Consider the following 15,157-nt stretch of genomic DNA (forward strand, 5'->3'; position numbering starts at 1 on the left):
TGACGTCGGACTTAAATACTGAATTGTGACGGGCCCAGAGACGATCTCAGATTATAACAGGCCCCTGCAATTTGGGGGCGTGGCCACGGCAGAGGCAGCTAAGCTCATTGGTTGATTCACTAATTGGAGGTAGGGTTTGTTCTGCCCGCGCAGCGCATCAGGCAGGCAGGCGGGCTGCTGGGAATAGGACCACTCATTTGCATACAGCCAGTTTCTGACACTAATGAGACCAATTAGGAGGATGGCGCCCATGGCAACAGACTTGTAATTGGTTGGCTGTGAGCAACAGAATGCAGGTTGTGTGTGTGGTGAGATGGTATCTGTTCGTGTGTGTGTGTGTGTGTGTGTGTGTGTGTGTGTTGTGAGAGAGAAATGGATGAGCACTGCTGTTCTGCCATTCTGGAATGCTGGAAGTGAAAGTGATATTTTTTTGTTCAAGCTTTTTCTTTTTTAGTTTTTTACGACTGGGAGGTCGGGGGTACAATTCCCAGGTTGGGTCAAACCAAAGACTAGGCCTATAGACATTGGACTCAATGCCTCCCTGCTTGGCACTCGGGGGTTGGACTCAATGCCTCCCTGCTTGGCACTCAGATGTTGGACTCAATGCCTCCCTGCTTGGCACTCAGGGGTTGGCCTCAATGCCTGCTTGGCACTCAGAGGTTGGACTCAATGCCTCCCTGCTTGGCACTCAGGGGTTGGCCTCAATGCCTGCTTGGCACTCAGAGGTTGGACTCAATGCCTCCCTGCTTGGCACTCAGAGGTTGGACTCAATGCCTCCCTGCTTGGCACTCAGAGGTTGGACTCAATGCCTCCCTGCTTGGCACTCAGAGGTTGGACTCAATGCCTCCCTGCTTGGCACTCAGGGGTTGGCCTCCCTGCTTGGCACTCAGGGGTTGGCCTCAATGCCTGCTTGGCACTCAGAGGTTGGACTCAATGCCTCCCTGCTTGGCACTCAGGGGTTGGCCTCAATGCCTCCCTGCTTGGCACTCAGGGGTTGGCCTCAATGCCTCCCTGCTTGGCACTCAGGGGTTGGATTGGACTCAATGCCTCCCTGCTTGGCACTCAGGGGTTGGCCTCAATGCCTGCTTGGCACTCAGAGGTTGGACTCAATGCCTCCCTGCTTGGCACTCAGGGGTTGGATTGGACTCAATGCCTCCCTGCTTGGCACTCAGGGGTTGGATTGGACTCAATGCCTCCCTGCTTGGCACTCAGGGGTAGTATTGGGGTTAAGTATGTAATATACTAGCGTCATGTGACTCATGTCCAAGAGTGTAGTTGTACATACATGTGACATACTAGTGTCATGTCCAGGGGGTGTACTTATACATCACATTATATAGTTATTTATTTAACACCGTTACTGCACACACACACACACACACACACACACACACACACACACACACACACACACACACACACACACACACACACACACACACACACACACACACACACACACACACACACACACACACACACACACACACACACACACACACAGTGAAGAGAGACAGACAGACAGACAGTAAAGAGAGACAGACAGACAGACAGACAGACAGACAGACAGACAGACAGACAGACAGACAGACAGACAGACAGACAGACAGACAGACAGACAGACAGACAGACAGACAGACAGACAGACAGACAGACAGACAGACATCTCTGGTGTTCATTAAACAAGACAACAGCTCATTGTGGCCGTTGCCATGACAACTGGCCTGTCTATTTTTAAGTCGTGCCACTAATCAATTCCCGTTCTGCTGTCGCCCCGGGGCTGTGTGTGTGTGTGTGTGTGTGTGTGTGTGTGTGTGTGTGTGTGTGTGTATGTGTGTGTGTGTGTGTGTGTGTGTGTGTGTGTGTGTGTGTTAGGGATGAGGGCATAAGGAATATGGGGGTGGGGCAGCGAGAGCAGGAAAAAAGAAAGGATGTGTGTGTGTGTGTGTGTGTGTGTGTGTGTGTGTGTGTGTGTGTGTGTGTGTGTGTGTGTGTGACAGACAGACAGACAGACAGACAGACAGACAGACAGACAGACAGACAGACAGACAGACAGACAGACAGACAGACAGACAGACAGACAGACAGACAGACAGACAGACAGACAGACAGACAGACAGACAGACAGGAACATGGGATTGTTTCCTCACTGTGTGGGTAGGCCCACCACAATTATTACATGGTGTAATCTCAATTAGCATGAAAAAATGCATAATTGTCATAATCATGTCCATGTTGATAGTCATATTAACCTTAGGTAGTATTAAGTAGTTGTTTTCTTAGTATGCATTCCATACATTATATCAAGCCCTCAGAGCGGCTTGGAAACGTTGAAGCTACCCCAACTGGCCAAAGCTGGAACTGCATGATTCATTGATTGAAAAACAAAATCACAGTATGTAGTATGGGTATATTGGGTACATTAACATTTCAACGAAGGTACAGGTCAATACAAAAACTGCTATAAAACCAGGAAAAGCACTAAGACAGGGTCCTCCATTTTCAATTCATCAGGCGGGCACTTTGGAAAATCCTATAGGATTGTCCAAAGTTCCAATAGAATCCTATAAAATTCTATTGGAATCCTATAAAACTTTTTTGACTATATAGGGAATGGTCAATGCCTGTGTGCAAATTCTGATCAATTTGTCCAGCCAGCGAGGAACAGCAGGGTAGGACAGACAGACATATCTTAGTCGAGACGCAGTGTCACGGTGTCCCTCTCATCATTGTTGGTTTCACAGATGAAACACAGACCAACCAACTGTTTGTCAGCGCAGGAGTAAATCAATGTGCCGGAGTCTATTGTATAATCCAGACAGTACATGCAGTACAATGCTGGAGTCTACTGTATAATCATTCCAGTACAATGCAGCCAACACTCTCTCTACCTCTTCCACACACTGTGTACCAGTTACTATACTTAAAGGACAACCTTTTTTTATCAGCTTGCAGAGGTGATCAATGATCAGACTTTCTAGTCTAGTAGCGATGTAGTGGTGAGATTTTCATGATTGGCTGGCACCTAAGCCAATGGGAGACTAGCCCTATACAGCCAATGGGACACTAAGCCCCATGGCCAATGGGACACTAAGTCCACTCTCCTCCCCCCCCCACCGCACCAGACTGCAAACGATGTCTACTACAGATGTCAGGAAGCCCCACTAAGGTACAATATGACGAAAAATATGATTTTTGTCTCCTTCAAAATATCAGCACTGGGTGCTATTTGGTTAAATATTCTTGGCATAAAGTGAGTTAAGGGGCCACTTCACCCCTTTTTCAACCATATCTTATTTTAATGATGTTTGGGAGACAAGAAACACTTTCCTGGGGTTTTTATGTGGGTAATTTGAGTTTTTAGATATTTTAGTATTTCATTCATTCAAACCTTTATTTATTCTCAAGAGACATTGAGGTTTCCCTCATTTGCAGTGTCGTCGAGATACAGTAGAACATATATACAACATTTTCAAAGCAATAAACAAAAACAACAAAACAGAACAGCAACATTTCCCCATTTTGATCTAATACATGTTTAAAAACTGTTGCAGACACTTGGGGGTAAGTCTGCAATCAAAGATTTAAATTGACCGTATGTAATGGGAGAGCAGATCTTTAATTTAAGCTGTAAGTCATTCCACTAAAACAAAAGGCTGTTTTATGTGTTTACATTTGGAACCGTTAGTGTAAGCCAGTGGCTGGAGCATGTCCTATATGTTACAGGATTCCAATCCAGCAGAGCTTTAATATACAATGGTAAAGTGAAAGTCCCATCTATTGCTTTAAAAATAATGTTTATTTCGCCTGTCGGCCAAGGAAGGCCAGCCCACTCATATATAGGACGCAGTGATGAGTTCTATAAGGTTCACCAGATATAAATCGCAGAGCTGAGTGATAAACTGCATGCGTAGTTGGGACTTAGTGTCCCATTTCAAAGTGTCTGTGATGTCGTGGACACTGGTCTCACTGCTGGATTACTACAATGACCATAATGCTTTGCTGCACACAACCCACCTTGTGGAGAGGGATAAAGCTGTCTTACTGAGACAACATGTAGTCCAGGAAGGAAGTGAGAGTCTGTGAGACCAGTGTCCATGACATCACTGGCACTTTGAAATAGGCTACAAAAATATCTAAAAACATGTATTACACACATACAAACCCCAGGAAAGTGTTTCTTGTCTCCCAAACAAAGTACGACAAAGTAGGGCATTAACATAACCCATTAAGACTTGAGGCTGATTCTACAAATGCCTTCTATAAATCAGTAGTTCTGAAACAGTTTTGTGCCAGAGACCTCCTAATCTTAGATGTATTGTTTAGTGTTGTTAATAATACATTTCTCTCTCAAGAACAGATTCTGATCTGCTCTACTGAATGTGTCAGTGTTTCACTGCTCACCCATGTATCTGTTTTTACACCGTTTCGGTGGTTACCTTATCACCTAACACTGGAGTATGAATAGGCTCAAAAGGGGAGAAGTCAAGCCAACTTCCTATTTTTACACAAAAAGGAGGGCACTGGTGCCCCCATATTTGTAACCAAATGGGTTCCCAGATTGAAGATCCACAGACGAGAAGATTTGTGTTAAAACAAATCCAAAATTTCAACATGTGAGCTGTGTTCTTGAAATATGGACATACAAAAGGTTTCACAACAGCGTACTGGCTGACAATGGCATTAAAGTGTAATTTCAATGGTCTATTAAACAGGCAGAAATGTGACGGTATGTTTGTGCCTTTGTGTCGCTCAGACGCCACAGCCACACACCATGTCACTCCTATAAATTAGCCTCATGTTCCTTTAAAAAAAAAAAAAAAAAAGACAGAGCCACAATTTGCTTTTTTTTTACCCAGGGTACAGAGCAGTCAAAACGTACGCAGCAAAGAGAGCCAGTCTAAGCCGGTTTGTAACCTCAGGGTATGGAATTATCTCTTAATATGTAGCCGTTAGTGGTAAGAAAAAAAAGAAGAAAAAAACGTCACACCATAGACACAGAGAGAGGGGGGGGGATGGGGGAGGGGCGATTGAGGAGCCCCTGTGCTTTTCAGGCGCAGAAAAGAGGGAAAATATATGCCTTGTGAGGCGCTGATTTTTTTAAACCTGGCACCTTGACAAAAAAAAGGGCTCAGTGCGGAACTTCAGACCACAGGGTGGGGCGTAGTGCACGTTGTTTAAACATTGAAAAGGAAAAAGAAGAAAGAAAGAAAGAAAGAAGAAAAGAATGAAAGAAGGAAAAGAAGGAAAAGAAGGAAAAGAAGGAAAAGAAGGGAAAGAAAGAAAGAAAGAAGGGAGGGGGGTGTTGGAACTTGAGACATGAATTAAAAGACTATAAGAGAGAGGAGATGTGAAAACAGGGCTTGAATGTTGGCACAACAAGGTAAAGGAAAGGTACTCCATGGCTGACTTTAACCACGCTGCATGCACCGTTTTATATACACGGCGATCTACAGGCAGCTTGTAGATCTTCACCACGTTGCAAATTGTATTATACCTCTCAGCGTGTATACCACATAAGGCGGCGAGTCCCGGGTTCGATGCCCGAGCCTACCGGACACAGCAGAACACATCTCATACCCATAATTCAGTTTGATCGCAATATGATCTCCTGTAGATTACTTTCTGCATCAGGTACTCCAGTGTGACCATGTGTCTGTCAGGTCAAATCAAGATGACGCGCACACACACACACACACACACACGCACACGCACACGCACACGCACACGCACACGCACACACACACACACACACACACACACACGATGTTGTAGATTTCAATTTCCACTATATACTATAGGTTGGGGAATAGAACAGGGCGCCACTTCTTTTCTGTCGCCCTATTACGGTACTTTGAATGGTGTCCTCAAGCCCGATATAGGCTACAAAGTTATAAAATATGTCGGTCATTTGGTGCGCTCTTATTTCACTCTACACAAATTGATTCTGCAAAAATAGCAGATCTACATCTCACAATGTGCTGCAACGCAACACACTGTGAGCTTGTAGATCGACTGTTTTCGGCGACCGTTCCACCGAGAACAGGGACAAAAGTGGCATTTTAGGGTTTATTTGATTATCGCGATGATATCGTTAATCAAAAATATTTTTGCCACAGTAATCGTGACATGTAATTTTCATATCACACACACACACACACACACACACACACACACACACACACACACACACACACACACACACACACACACACACACACACACACACACACACACACACACACACACACACACACACACACACACACACACACACACACACACACACACACACACACACACCAATTATTGACTAATTGGATTGTGCACGCGCGCGAGGGAACGACTGCACTAATTGACTAATCAAAGTCAAATGCACATGTGTGATTCTATTAGCTAGAATTAGCTGGGTTATCCCTGAACAATGTCTCAAGGAGAGGTTTGTCTGTTAGCCTGAGGTTAGCCCAGTCTGACCCATACCACTGCTACACACTCCCTGACCACTGTGGGAGTCAACACAATTAAAGATGGACGACGCCTGTGGTCAACGGCAACGTAGGTCAAACTACAAGCGTACTACAAAATAAAAGCACTTACTGCACCTTAACCACATCAAGGACCCCAAAATGTATTTGACTGCAGACCCCCTTGAAGGGATTTAAGCAACTAGTTGAATATTCAACTAGTCGACTAGTAAATCCACTAGTTGACCTCGTTGGTACTAGTTGACTAGTTGATAAGAAAAACAAAACAAAAAAAAGCGTTTTTCTCCCGTTTTTGTAAGCCTCAAGATCAGCTAGATTATAGTTATAGTCACCAATGTACACATGCAGTTTTTAAATGTACAAATATTATTATTATTTTTACATAATTGGTAGGCCTAGTTAAACAACTAGTCAACAAGGCAACTAGTCAACGAGCAAAAATCCCTAGAAGTGAAATGTGTGCGTTTGTGTGTGTGTGTTGGGGGGGGGGGGGGGGCTTAAGGACCTGATACCAGAAATTTGAAGTGATGAAACAAAGAAATGAGCAGGCAATCACAATAAGCCACCCCGCGCCCAGAAATAGTTGAGAAATTACACAACCAACCAAACGATATTTCGTGCTCGGACAGACAGACAGACAGACAGACAGACAGACCCATCCAGGGACGGAGGGACACACAGCTGTCTATAGGAGTGGTTGCACCACTCAAAAACGGAAGCTAATGAATGTCTCCTAGCTCTCCCCTGACACTTACACCACCTTTAAAGATTTGGCAACTCGCAACGCACTAAAATCAGTAAGACATGCAGCACAGACAGACTTGGGAACTCCTTCATCCCAAGGGCCATCAGACTATACAATGATGTTGGCTCCGGGTAGAAGACAGAGTTAAACAGTTGAAAGTGGGATTGAAAGTGGAATGGGGGGTCAGATCAACATATCTGCCTGGGTGACAGCAGACTGCTGGGTGAGCGCTGGCGCTTTGGCATGGGGGGTCAGATCAACATATGGAATGAATTCTGCACTGGCCATATATGGAGAGTGTCTTGAGTGTACATGGTTTGAAGAGGGCCCTGATTGACCAACCATTCACATAAATTCAGTTGTTCATGAGATGATGTATGATGATGTATAATGATAAGAGCGCCCCTCACTTCACATGAGTCACGATTTTTATTTACAATCTACTAGTATGTGGGGCGCCCGCTGGCTTAGCATATAGGCGCATGCCTGCAGCATGTCACAGGTTCGAGTCCCGATGACCTTTGCTGCGTGTCATTCCCAGTCTCTCTTTCCATGTTTCCTGTCTCTCTCCACTACATCCTATCAATAAAGGCAGAAAAGCCCCAAAAATATCTTTAAAAAAAAGATTTTTTGAAAGTATTGCACTGGAGGTGAACAAAACAAATTTCCTTCGGGATTAATAAAAGTATCCATCCATCCAGATGGATCACTGTACCGGGCAGCCAACCAATCAGATTTCAAGGCTGATTGTCATGTGATGTCACCCTGCCAATCACGTTGCGCTCACATGCGTTGTGTGGAGCTTCCTCCTCTGATGTCTGTGAAATGTTTGAGGGGGGAGGGTGTCTGTAATTAAACTTCACAGGGAGCCATTCATGCAGTCTGATTGTGTGTGTCACACACACACACACACACACACACACACACACACACACACACACACACACACACACACACACACACACACACACACACACACACACACACACACACACACACACACACACACACACACACACACACACACACACACACACACACACACAGTAAATGGTGCATTTATATAGAGCTTTTATCCAAAACGCTTTGCATAGATTGTGCATTACATTCACCTATTCACACACATTCATACACCGATGGCAGAGGAAACCATGCAAGCCACCAACCTGCACATTGGGAGCATTAGGGGTTCAGCGTCTTGCTCAATGACACTTCAACACTAACTCTGGGGATCCCAGGATCGAACTGCGGCTGCTCTACCGGCCACTCTACCCCTGAGCCACTGCCGCCCACAAGCCAGATTCCACAATCTCTGAATGCTACATAGCGTCTAGAAGTGAACGCTGATGGCAGAAGCTGGGCTCAGGCACCCACGGGAGACAGCGAGCACCCAGGATGCACCGGTCGGTCGGACGGTTCAAATGCTTTGTAACATGTGCACTGCGCTGCTGCACAGGATGCATGATACCTGGTCTTATACCGCACGTACTTCTGTTATTCAAACTCTCTCTCGCTCTAATTTCCACAGTCTGATTTATTCATTTCTTGTGCCAGTTGTTATCATACACTAATAATCCCATTGTACAGCTTGAAATGTAGCCTATACATTTTTTGTGTGCGTTTCTTGGTCGCTCTCACTCTCCATCTCTCTCTCCCCGTCGGGGGGGGGGGGGCATGTTTCTCTGAATTGAGGCTCAGATTGAGGTGATTACATTAATTAGGCACATTAAAAACAATCTCTAGATTACTTATAGGCGATTTTTCTTCCAGTTAATTTGGGGTGAATTTCAGGGGTTTCAAAAATACTGCCGCTAAGGGCAGCGGTGAGGGACATTAGACTGAATTGCGGGTGGCAGTAAATGAGTTAAGTCGGTCAGAGGTTCGAAATTCCGTTTGATATATTTTCAGGTAATTGTCAAGCAACCAGTGCTGTAGAATGGTGCTAATAAAACTTGAGTGTCACGTAACCAGAAAACTATTCCACAATCTCAGAATGCTACATACAGTTTGGAACTATAACTCCGAAAAGCCAAGAAAGGAAGCCGGCATCCGTTTTCCGTTCCGAAAATACATTTTAAAATATCTTTACATTTTATTTTAGAATTTCCATTCCTGATATTCCCGCGATATTTAGGCTTTGATTATTTTTATTAGGACACATTTGTGCCACTGCAAAAAGACGAAAAGGAAGCAGGGTGGAGCGTCACATCCGATTTATCCCCAGATCATTGTCAAAGCTCCCGTTGCCCCAGACTGTATGACGGAAGCTTTTGAACAATGTGGGAGGGGCACGAGACTACTAAAACTGTGAATATGTTTCCTCTTCACGTCTTTGATTTGAGTCCCATTATAACTGCAGCTCAACCAATTGTTTATTTCTGAATTCTACACAAATTAATTAATGTCAATTAAATTAATGTCATGCAAATCAATTAGCAGTGTGTGTTCAGGTATACACCCCCACTACTTGGGTGGACTCTCAAATTAATCTTTCTAATTGAGAGCTAATTACACATTAACATAGGCCTACTTCTCCATTTCCTATCAAACACAAACACATACCAAATAGCATTTCTCTCTTCATTTCAAATGACACACAGCCATTTCTGTGATTATGCAACAGCTTAACACTGACTACACTTTGAAAATGATAACCATAACAGTGAAATACTCACATCTACTCTACTCGCACTTTAATATGACACCTATAACTAAGGTGTCTTAAATGTTTTTCAGGCCAAGGACTCCTTAGCTGAGATAGAGATGGACCAGGGACCCCCCCAGGGACCCCCCCCCCCCCCAGCAAATAGTGAACCTAGCCTCTAAAATCATTGGGAAGAGACAGAAACAATCTACAAGGAAGTACTTAGAAAAAAAAGCTGTCAAGATAGCAAATGAACCCTCTCATCCACTCTGCAGGGAGTTCGAACTACTTCCCTCTGGTAGACGGTACAAAGTATCAAAAGCTAACATCTTTAAAAATTCCTTCATTCCTAATGCCATTAAGGCACTAAACTATACCATGTCTAGATTTGTTTTTAATGTATTTGCCACTGTTGTCCTGCATTTTTGCCATGAAGATAATTATGTAAGTGTTGTTGCTGTCAACACGTTGCAGATCTGCCTTTTCTGACAACCACCTCTCCGACCAACTCGCTGCTGAGTCGCCGACACTAAACTTTGTTGGGTCGTCCGCGGCACGCGTTTAGAATTTGAAGTCGGTCAGTCTAGCGGTTCTTGAGGATTACATGAAGATACGTACAGAGATTACGTGCATTTATTGTAAAACGAGTTTGGACCTTTGATTAATTGATTGTTTGAATATATGTTATTAACATGCTTATTAACAGTACAGGTAGTACATTGACTGATTGATTGATTGAATACTTTATTAGTTAGAAATGTAAACACAAACAGCATCTGGTACAGTCAGATGTTAAGGCTAAAAGGATAACACATAAAAGCGCTGCACTTGTTTCCATTGTGGTCCTACAGCCAACGGTTATGCTAAAAGGATAACACATAAAAGCGCTGCACTTGTTTCCATTGTGGTCCTACAGCCAACGGTTATGCTAAAAGGATAATACAAAAAGCCCCTGCAATAGCATGTGGGATTTAAACGCTAGCACAACACTACTGTGCTGTCAATCATGCTAGGACTTCTTTAAAAAAGCACTAAACCCATTTTCAACCTTATCTTCGTATAATTGGTCCTCACGAATGCTCATTATAATATGGCGGAACCATATGCGGTCTACTCACTCTGTGTCTCGGAGGAGTTCAGAAACCTGCCTACCAGTGACATCATTGGTAGGCACGTTTAGTCATTTCGAAAAAGATTTCAAATTACAAATCCAGAACAATGACATCTACTTCAGCATGCTTGCTTTCCAGGAATAGAAAGGCTGTAGTTTAAATTGGCTTGGAATCCCCATCGATGATGGCAAGTTTCTGAACAACACACAGACAGAAATGGTGCAATTTTATTAATGAGCATTAGTGAGGACCATTTTCAACCAAGGTTGAAAATGTGTGAAGTGCTCCTTCAATATTATATTGTGGTTCTTTATTAAAGTGCAGAAATTCTGTGTGTTTCTAGATCCAATTCTGTTCAAACTGTTACTATGCCTATAAAGTCATTCATGAAACCAGATAGAAACACTTGAATGTGAATATTCAGAACTACTACTACTACCACTATAGTACTACTACTACTACTACGACTACTACGAATAATAACAACAACAGCTCCAAGTAAGTATTTGTAGGTTTTGGTCTGGCTGGGTCTATGAAGTGATAGTAATGCATGCTAAAAAATAAAATAAAACAAGCTGATAAATGATGTATGCATGTCTGTCTGTTTGCAGCAATAATGAGGCAGTAAAAAAAATCAACTCAGACATCCACAAATCCATTATCAGCAAATCTACTCCCCGCTAGAAAGCTATTGTGTGTGTGTGTGTGTGTGTGTGTGTGTGTGTGTGTGTGTGTGTGTGTGTGTGTGTGTGTGTGTGTGTGTGTGTGTGTGTGTGTGTGTGTGTGTGTGTGTGTGTGCATGCCTGTGTGGGCAGCCATTTACAGTACAAGTTGAGAGAGAGTCAGTCCTGTCTTACGTAAATGGCTGATGCATTTTCACATTTTTTCCTCTTTTTTTCTAATTGCTCTGTGCGCGTGCACACGCACACGCACACGCACACACACACACACACACACACACACACAGTTAGAACTATAGTTGACAAGGAATCCCCCAGGGCTCTGCACTAGTACAGCCCCAAATTGTTTCCCTCAATCCCTAGATACATTCAGAGAAACAAAAACTAAATAAATAAATAAATATATATAGGTAATCTACATTAAAGCTCAGTAGCTCACAGCACGAAATATGTTCACACCAGAATATCATAAAAATTATAAAACATAATAATAATAAACGATCTCACAAACGTTTGCAATACACTGGCATTATGTATAGTGCGCGCGCACGCACGCAGTACGTGTGTGTGCGTGTAGATGTGTGTGCGATGTCTGGGTCTCGGCAGAGCCTCTCTAGAGACAACCGGATGAAACAATGAAAACGCGGATTTTTGAGGCACATACATCGCTACAATGTTTCCACACACACACACACACACACACACACACACACACACACACACACACACACACACACTGACACACACACACACACACACACACACAGTTAACCAAAAACATCCACGCCGACAATAAGCACAAGACGCGCCGGCGGCGCCGCTATACAACCGCAATAAAAAGCAACAACAACTCCCGCACCGTTCCAATCATCACACTCGAGACCTTTTTATGATTATGATAACTGGAGAGTGAAGCTTGGGTTCATGCATGGACGGATGGAATGGAACGGGAAGGCAGCTATCTACCGATGGCTGCTTTTCTTTACCAAATCACTTGTGACCAGAGAGGCTCTAATCTATTGTTTAGCAATAACCACTTGAACCCCAGAATTCTTATTTCGGGGGTGGGGGGTCATAATAGCCCAAAAATAAGCCGATACAAGCTGTATATCGGCTACATTTTGGGGGCGAAGACATTTGGTGTAGAGGGAAAAGAGCGGTTCAAGCACAGCGCCAACTCGGGTCCGGACGGGTTGACTGACTGACTATAAAGTCTGGAGTGTTCATCAGCGGGTGGATCAGCAAACTAAAAGCCGACAAACGTCTCCCCCAGTCAGCGACTCAGCCCACACAGAGCAGCCCCTGAACTGAAGGCTACGGTACGCCGCTCAGATCAGCTCAGCTCACCCACTCCGCTATAAAAGGCCTCGCCGGTCGCTGTCTGATCCCCGGGACTCACCTGTCTCGCCTTTCCCCCGCGGTGCGCTCCGCTCCGGGCTCCGGCTTCACCGTGCGTCCGCTGTGCTGTGCACGCAATGTAGTGCTGCTTATACTGGGGGTTCGGTCCGCTGTGCTGCTCTGTCCCCGCACGGCACCGTGCAGCGGGCAACACAAAGGCGCTGATTGGTGGAGTGGGGCCCCGGCGCCCGCCCGCGCGTGCGTGCGTTCATCGGATCGGACCCCGATCCGGGGGGGGGGGGGGGTGCGCAGACAGTACGGGTTATTGGACACTGTGTGTGTGTGTGTGTGTGTGTGTGTGCGCGCGCGTGTGTCGGGGACGCGCCCCTATGAAGGTGTAGATGTAGATAGACTACACTACAGTCTGTGTCTGGACTCTGGAGGAGCGGGTTGGTGGGTGGGGGCCGGCACAAAATGATGGGACATCATTTTGGAGCTAAACGGCAGCAGTGTAAACTAAGTAACCTAACCAACCTACATTTACTCGAGTGTAACTTGCAGCCTACATTTTGGAGTAACTTTATTTCGGAGCCTTACTATATAGTAAGTAAGCTAAGAACTATATATATATATATCAAATCTAGAAAAATGGGGCAAGGAGCGTCCGGTTTCGTGGCCACGGGCCGGGGGGGGGGGGGGGGGGGCTTAGGGGGTTCCAAACGGTAAGGGACGAGGCCGGGGAAAGCGTGCGGGCGGCCCCAGTTGAAAAAAAATTACACTTGTGTGAACTGAGCAGCGCAGTGTGTGTATGTGTGATCCCAATGTGACCCCAATTAGCTGACTGCTCATTATGAATGACCCCAATCTGCAGGGGTCAATAGGTCATGCTACAAACCATTCCGTGCTAAAAAAAAAAAACAGACAGACCGGGGTGCATATGTGTAGCCATGTTAGACATAACCTACTAATTAACAGTCCGACAGGTACTAGTTCGACAACACCGTCGCTCCCGACATGCGCTGCTGGTGACAACTAACCCGTGCTGCGGGTTAAAACTCACCTGTGGCTTCCGACATACGCAGCAGATTAAAACTAACCTGTGGCAACCCATGGCTCCCGATATGCGTAGCAGGTTACAACTAACCCGTGGCAGGTTAAAAATAACCTGTGGCTTCCTGTGAGGTTAGGTTTAGGGTTGGATTTTGGGTAGGGTACACTTAAAGGCGGCTGCAATTCGAAACTGGACCCTGTAAAAAGGTTAAAGTTTTAGGGTTTTTTAGTACTTTTCTGGTTTTATCCTCTTAGCAGATTTTGTATTGACCTGTACTTTCCTTGAACTATAATTCTGCAAACTGTTCAATCAACAATCAACCAATCAACCAATCAATCCATCCATAATTTATAAATGATGGATAAAGGGTCAGGACAGATGGGACTTGGGGAGGGGGTCAGGATAAATTGCCGGTATGGACATGGTTCTTGTCTCAACTCTCTTCAGGATACTTAAGTGAATTTTGAAGTGATAACACAAAGAAAAGCGCCAACAGAATTGGAACTGGAGCAATATAAAATTGAAGCTGACAAATACCCTCTCCTGAATGGCTAAAACAGGCAACCTGGCACCTGCAAATGTATTTTCTGTTTATTAACAAGTAGTGGTGGGAAAAGTACTCACATGTTTTACTTAAGTAAAAATATCACTACTGCAATGTAGAAATTCTTGGTTACTAGTACAATTCTGGAATTCAAAATGTATAAAAGTATAAAAGTATTGACATCAAATTCAAAATGTACTTAAAAGTAATGCACGTAACTCGAGAACCGTTCGCCCCACGCGCGTTCCACACCCCCACAGGGAGTGCAGTGCCCGGTGTCGGTTCCGTCGGACCCACGGTTGTCCAGAACCGCCACAAAAGGCTCCTTGCCCAGGGTCCATATATGGAGCTGGCCTGTCCTGACATCACACAACACTCCATATGTGGGCATGCCTGACACAGAACTCCAAATATAGGAATAAAGGGAAACAGACACACACATACAGAAATCTCACAAAAGGGAACAGGTATTGCATAGCCCGGTGAGACATGGATCTTCAACTTCCATTTACTGACTCAGTGTTTTCAAATGGCTGAAATATCAATAGAGCAGATGTG

General features: G+C 44.6%; 1 protein-coding gene across 4 annotated transcripts in view; it reads right to left on the minus strand.

The window, feature by feature from the left end:
- gatad2b (GATA zinc finger domain containing 2B) overlaps nt 1-13,241 on the minus strand; it is a 57,505-nt gene extending 44,264 nt beyond the window's left edge. For 3 of the 4 annotated variants that reach the window (XM_079523038.1, XM_079523036.1, XM_079523037.1), the window contains exon 1: nt 13,066-13,241. The gene's annotated coding sequence lies outside the window, so the exon portion shown is untranslated. The remainder of the gene's footprint in view (nt 1-13,065) is intronic. The other variant, XM_079523039.1, reaches the window with a different exon arrangement.
- Between the last annotated feature and the right edge of the window lie 1,916 nt (nt 13,242-15,157).

The sequence above is a fragment of the Electrona antarctica genome, assembly GCF_951216825.1.
Source record: "Electrona antarctica genome assembly, chromosome: 15".
In the NCBI taxonomy this organism is placed as follows: Eukaryota; Metazoa; Chordata; class Actinopteri; order Myctophiformes; family Myctophidae; genus Electrona; species Electrona antarctica.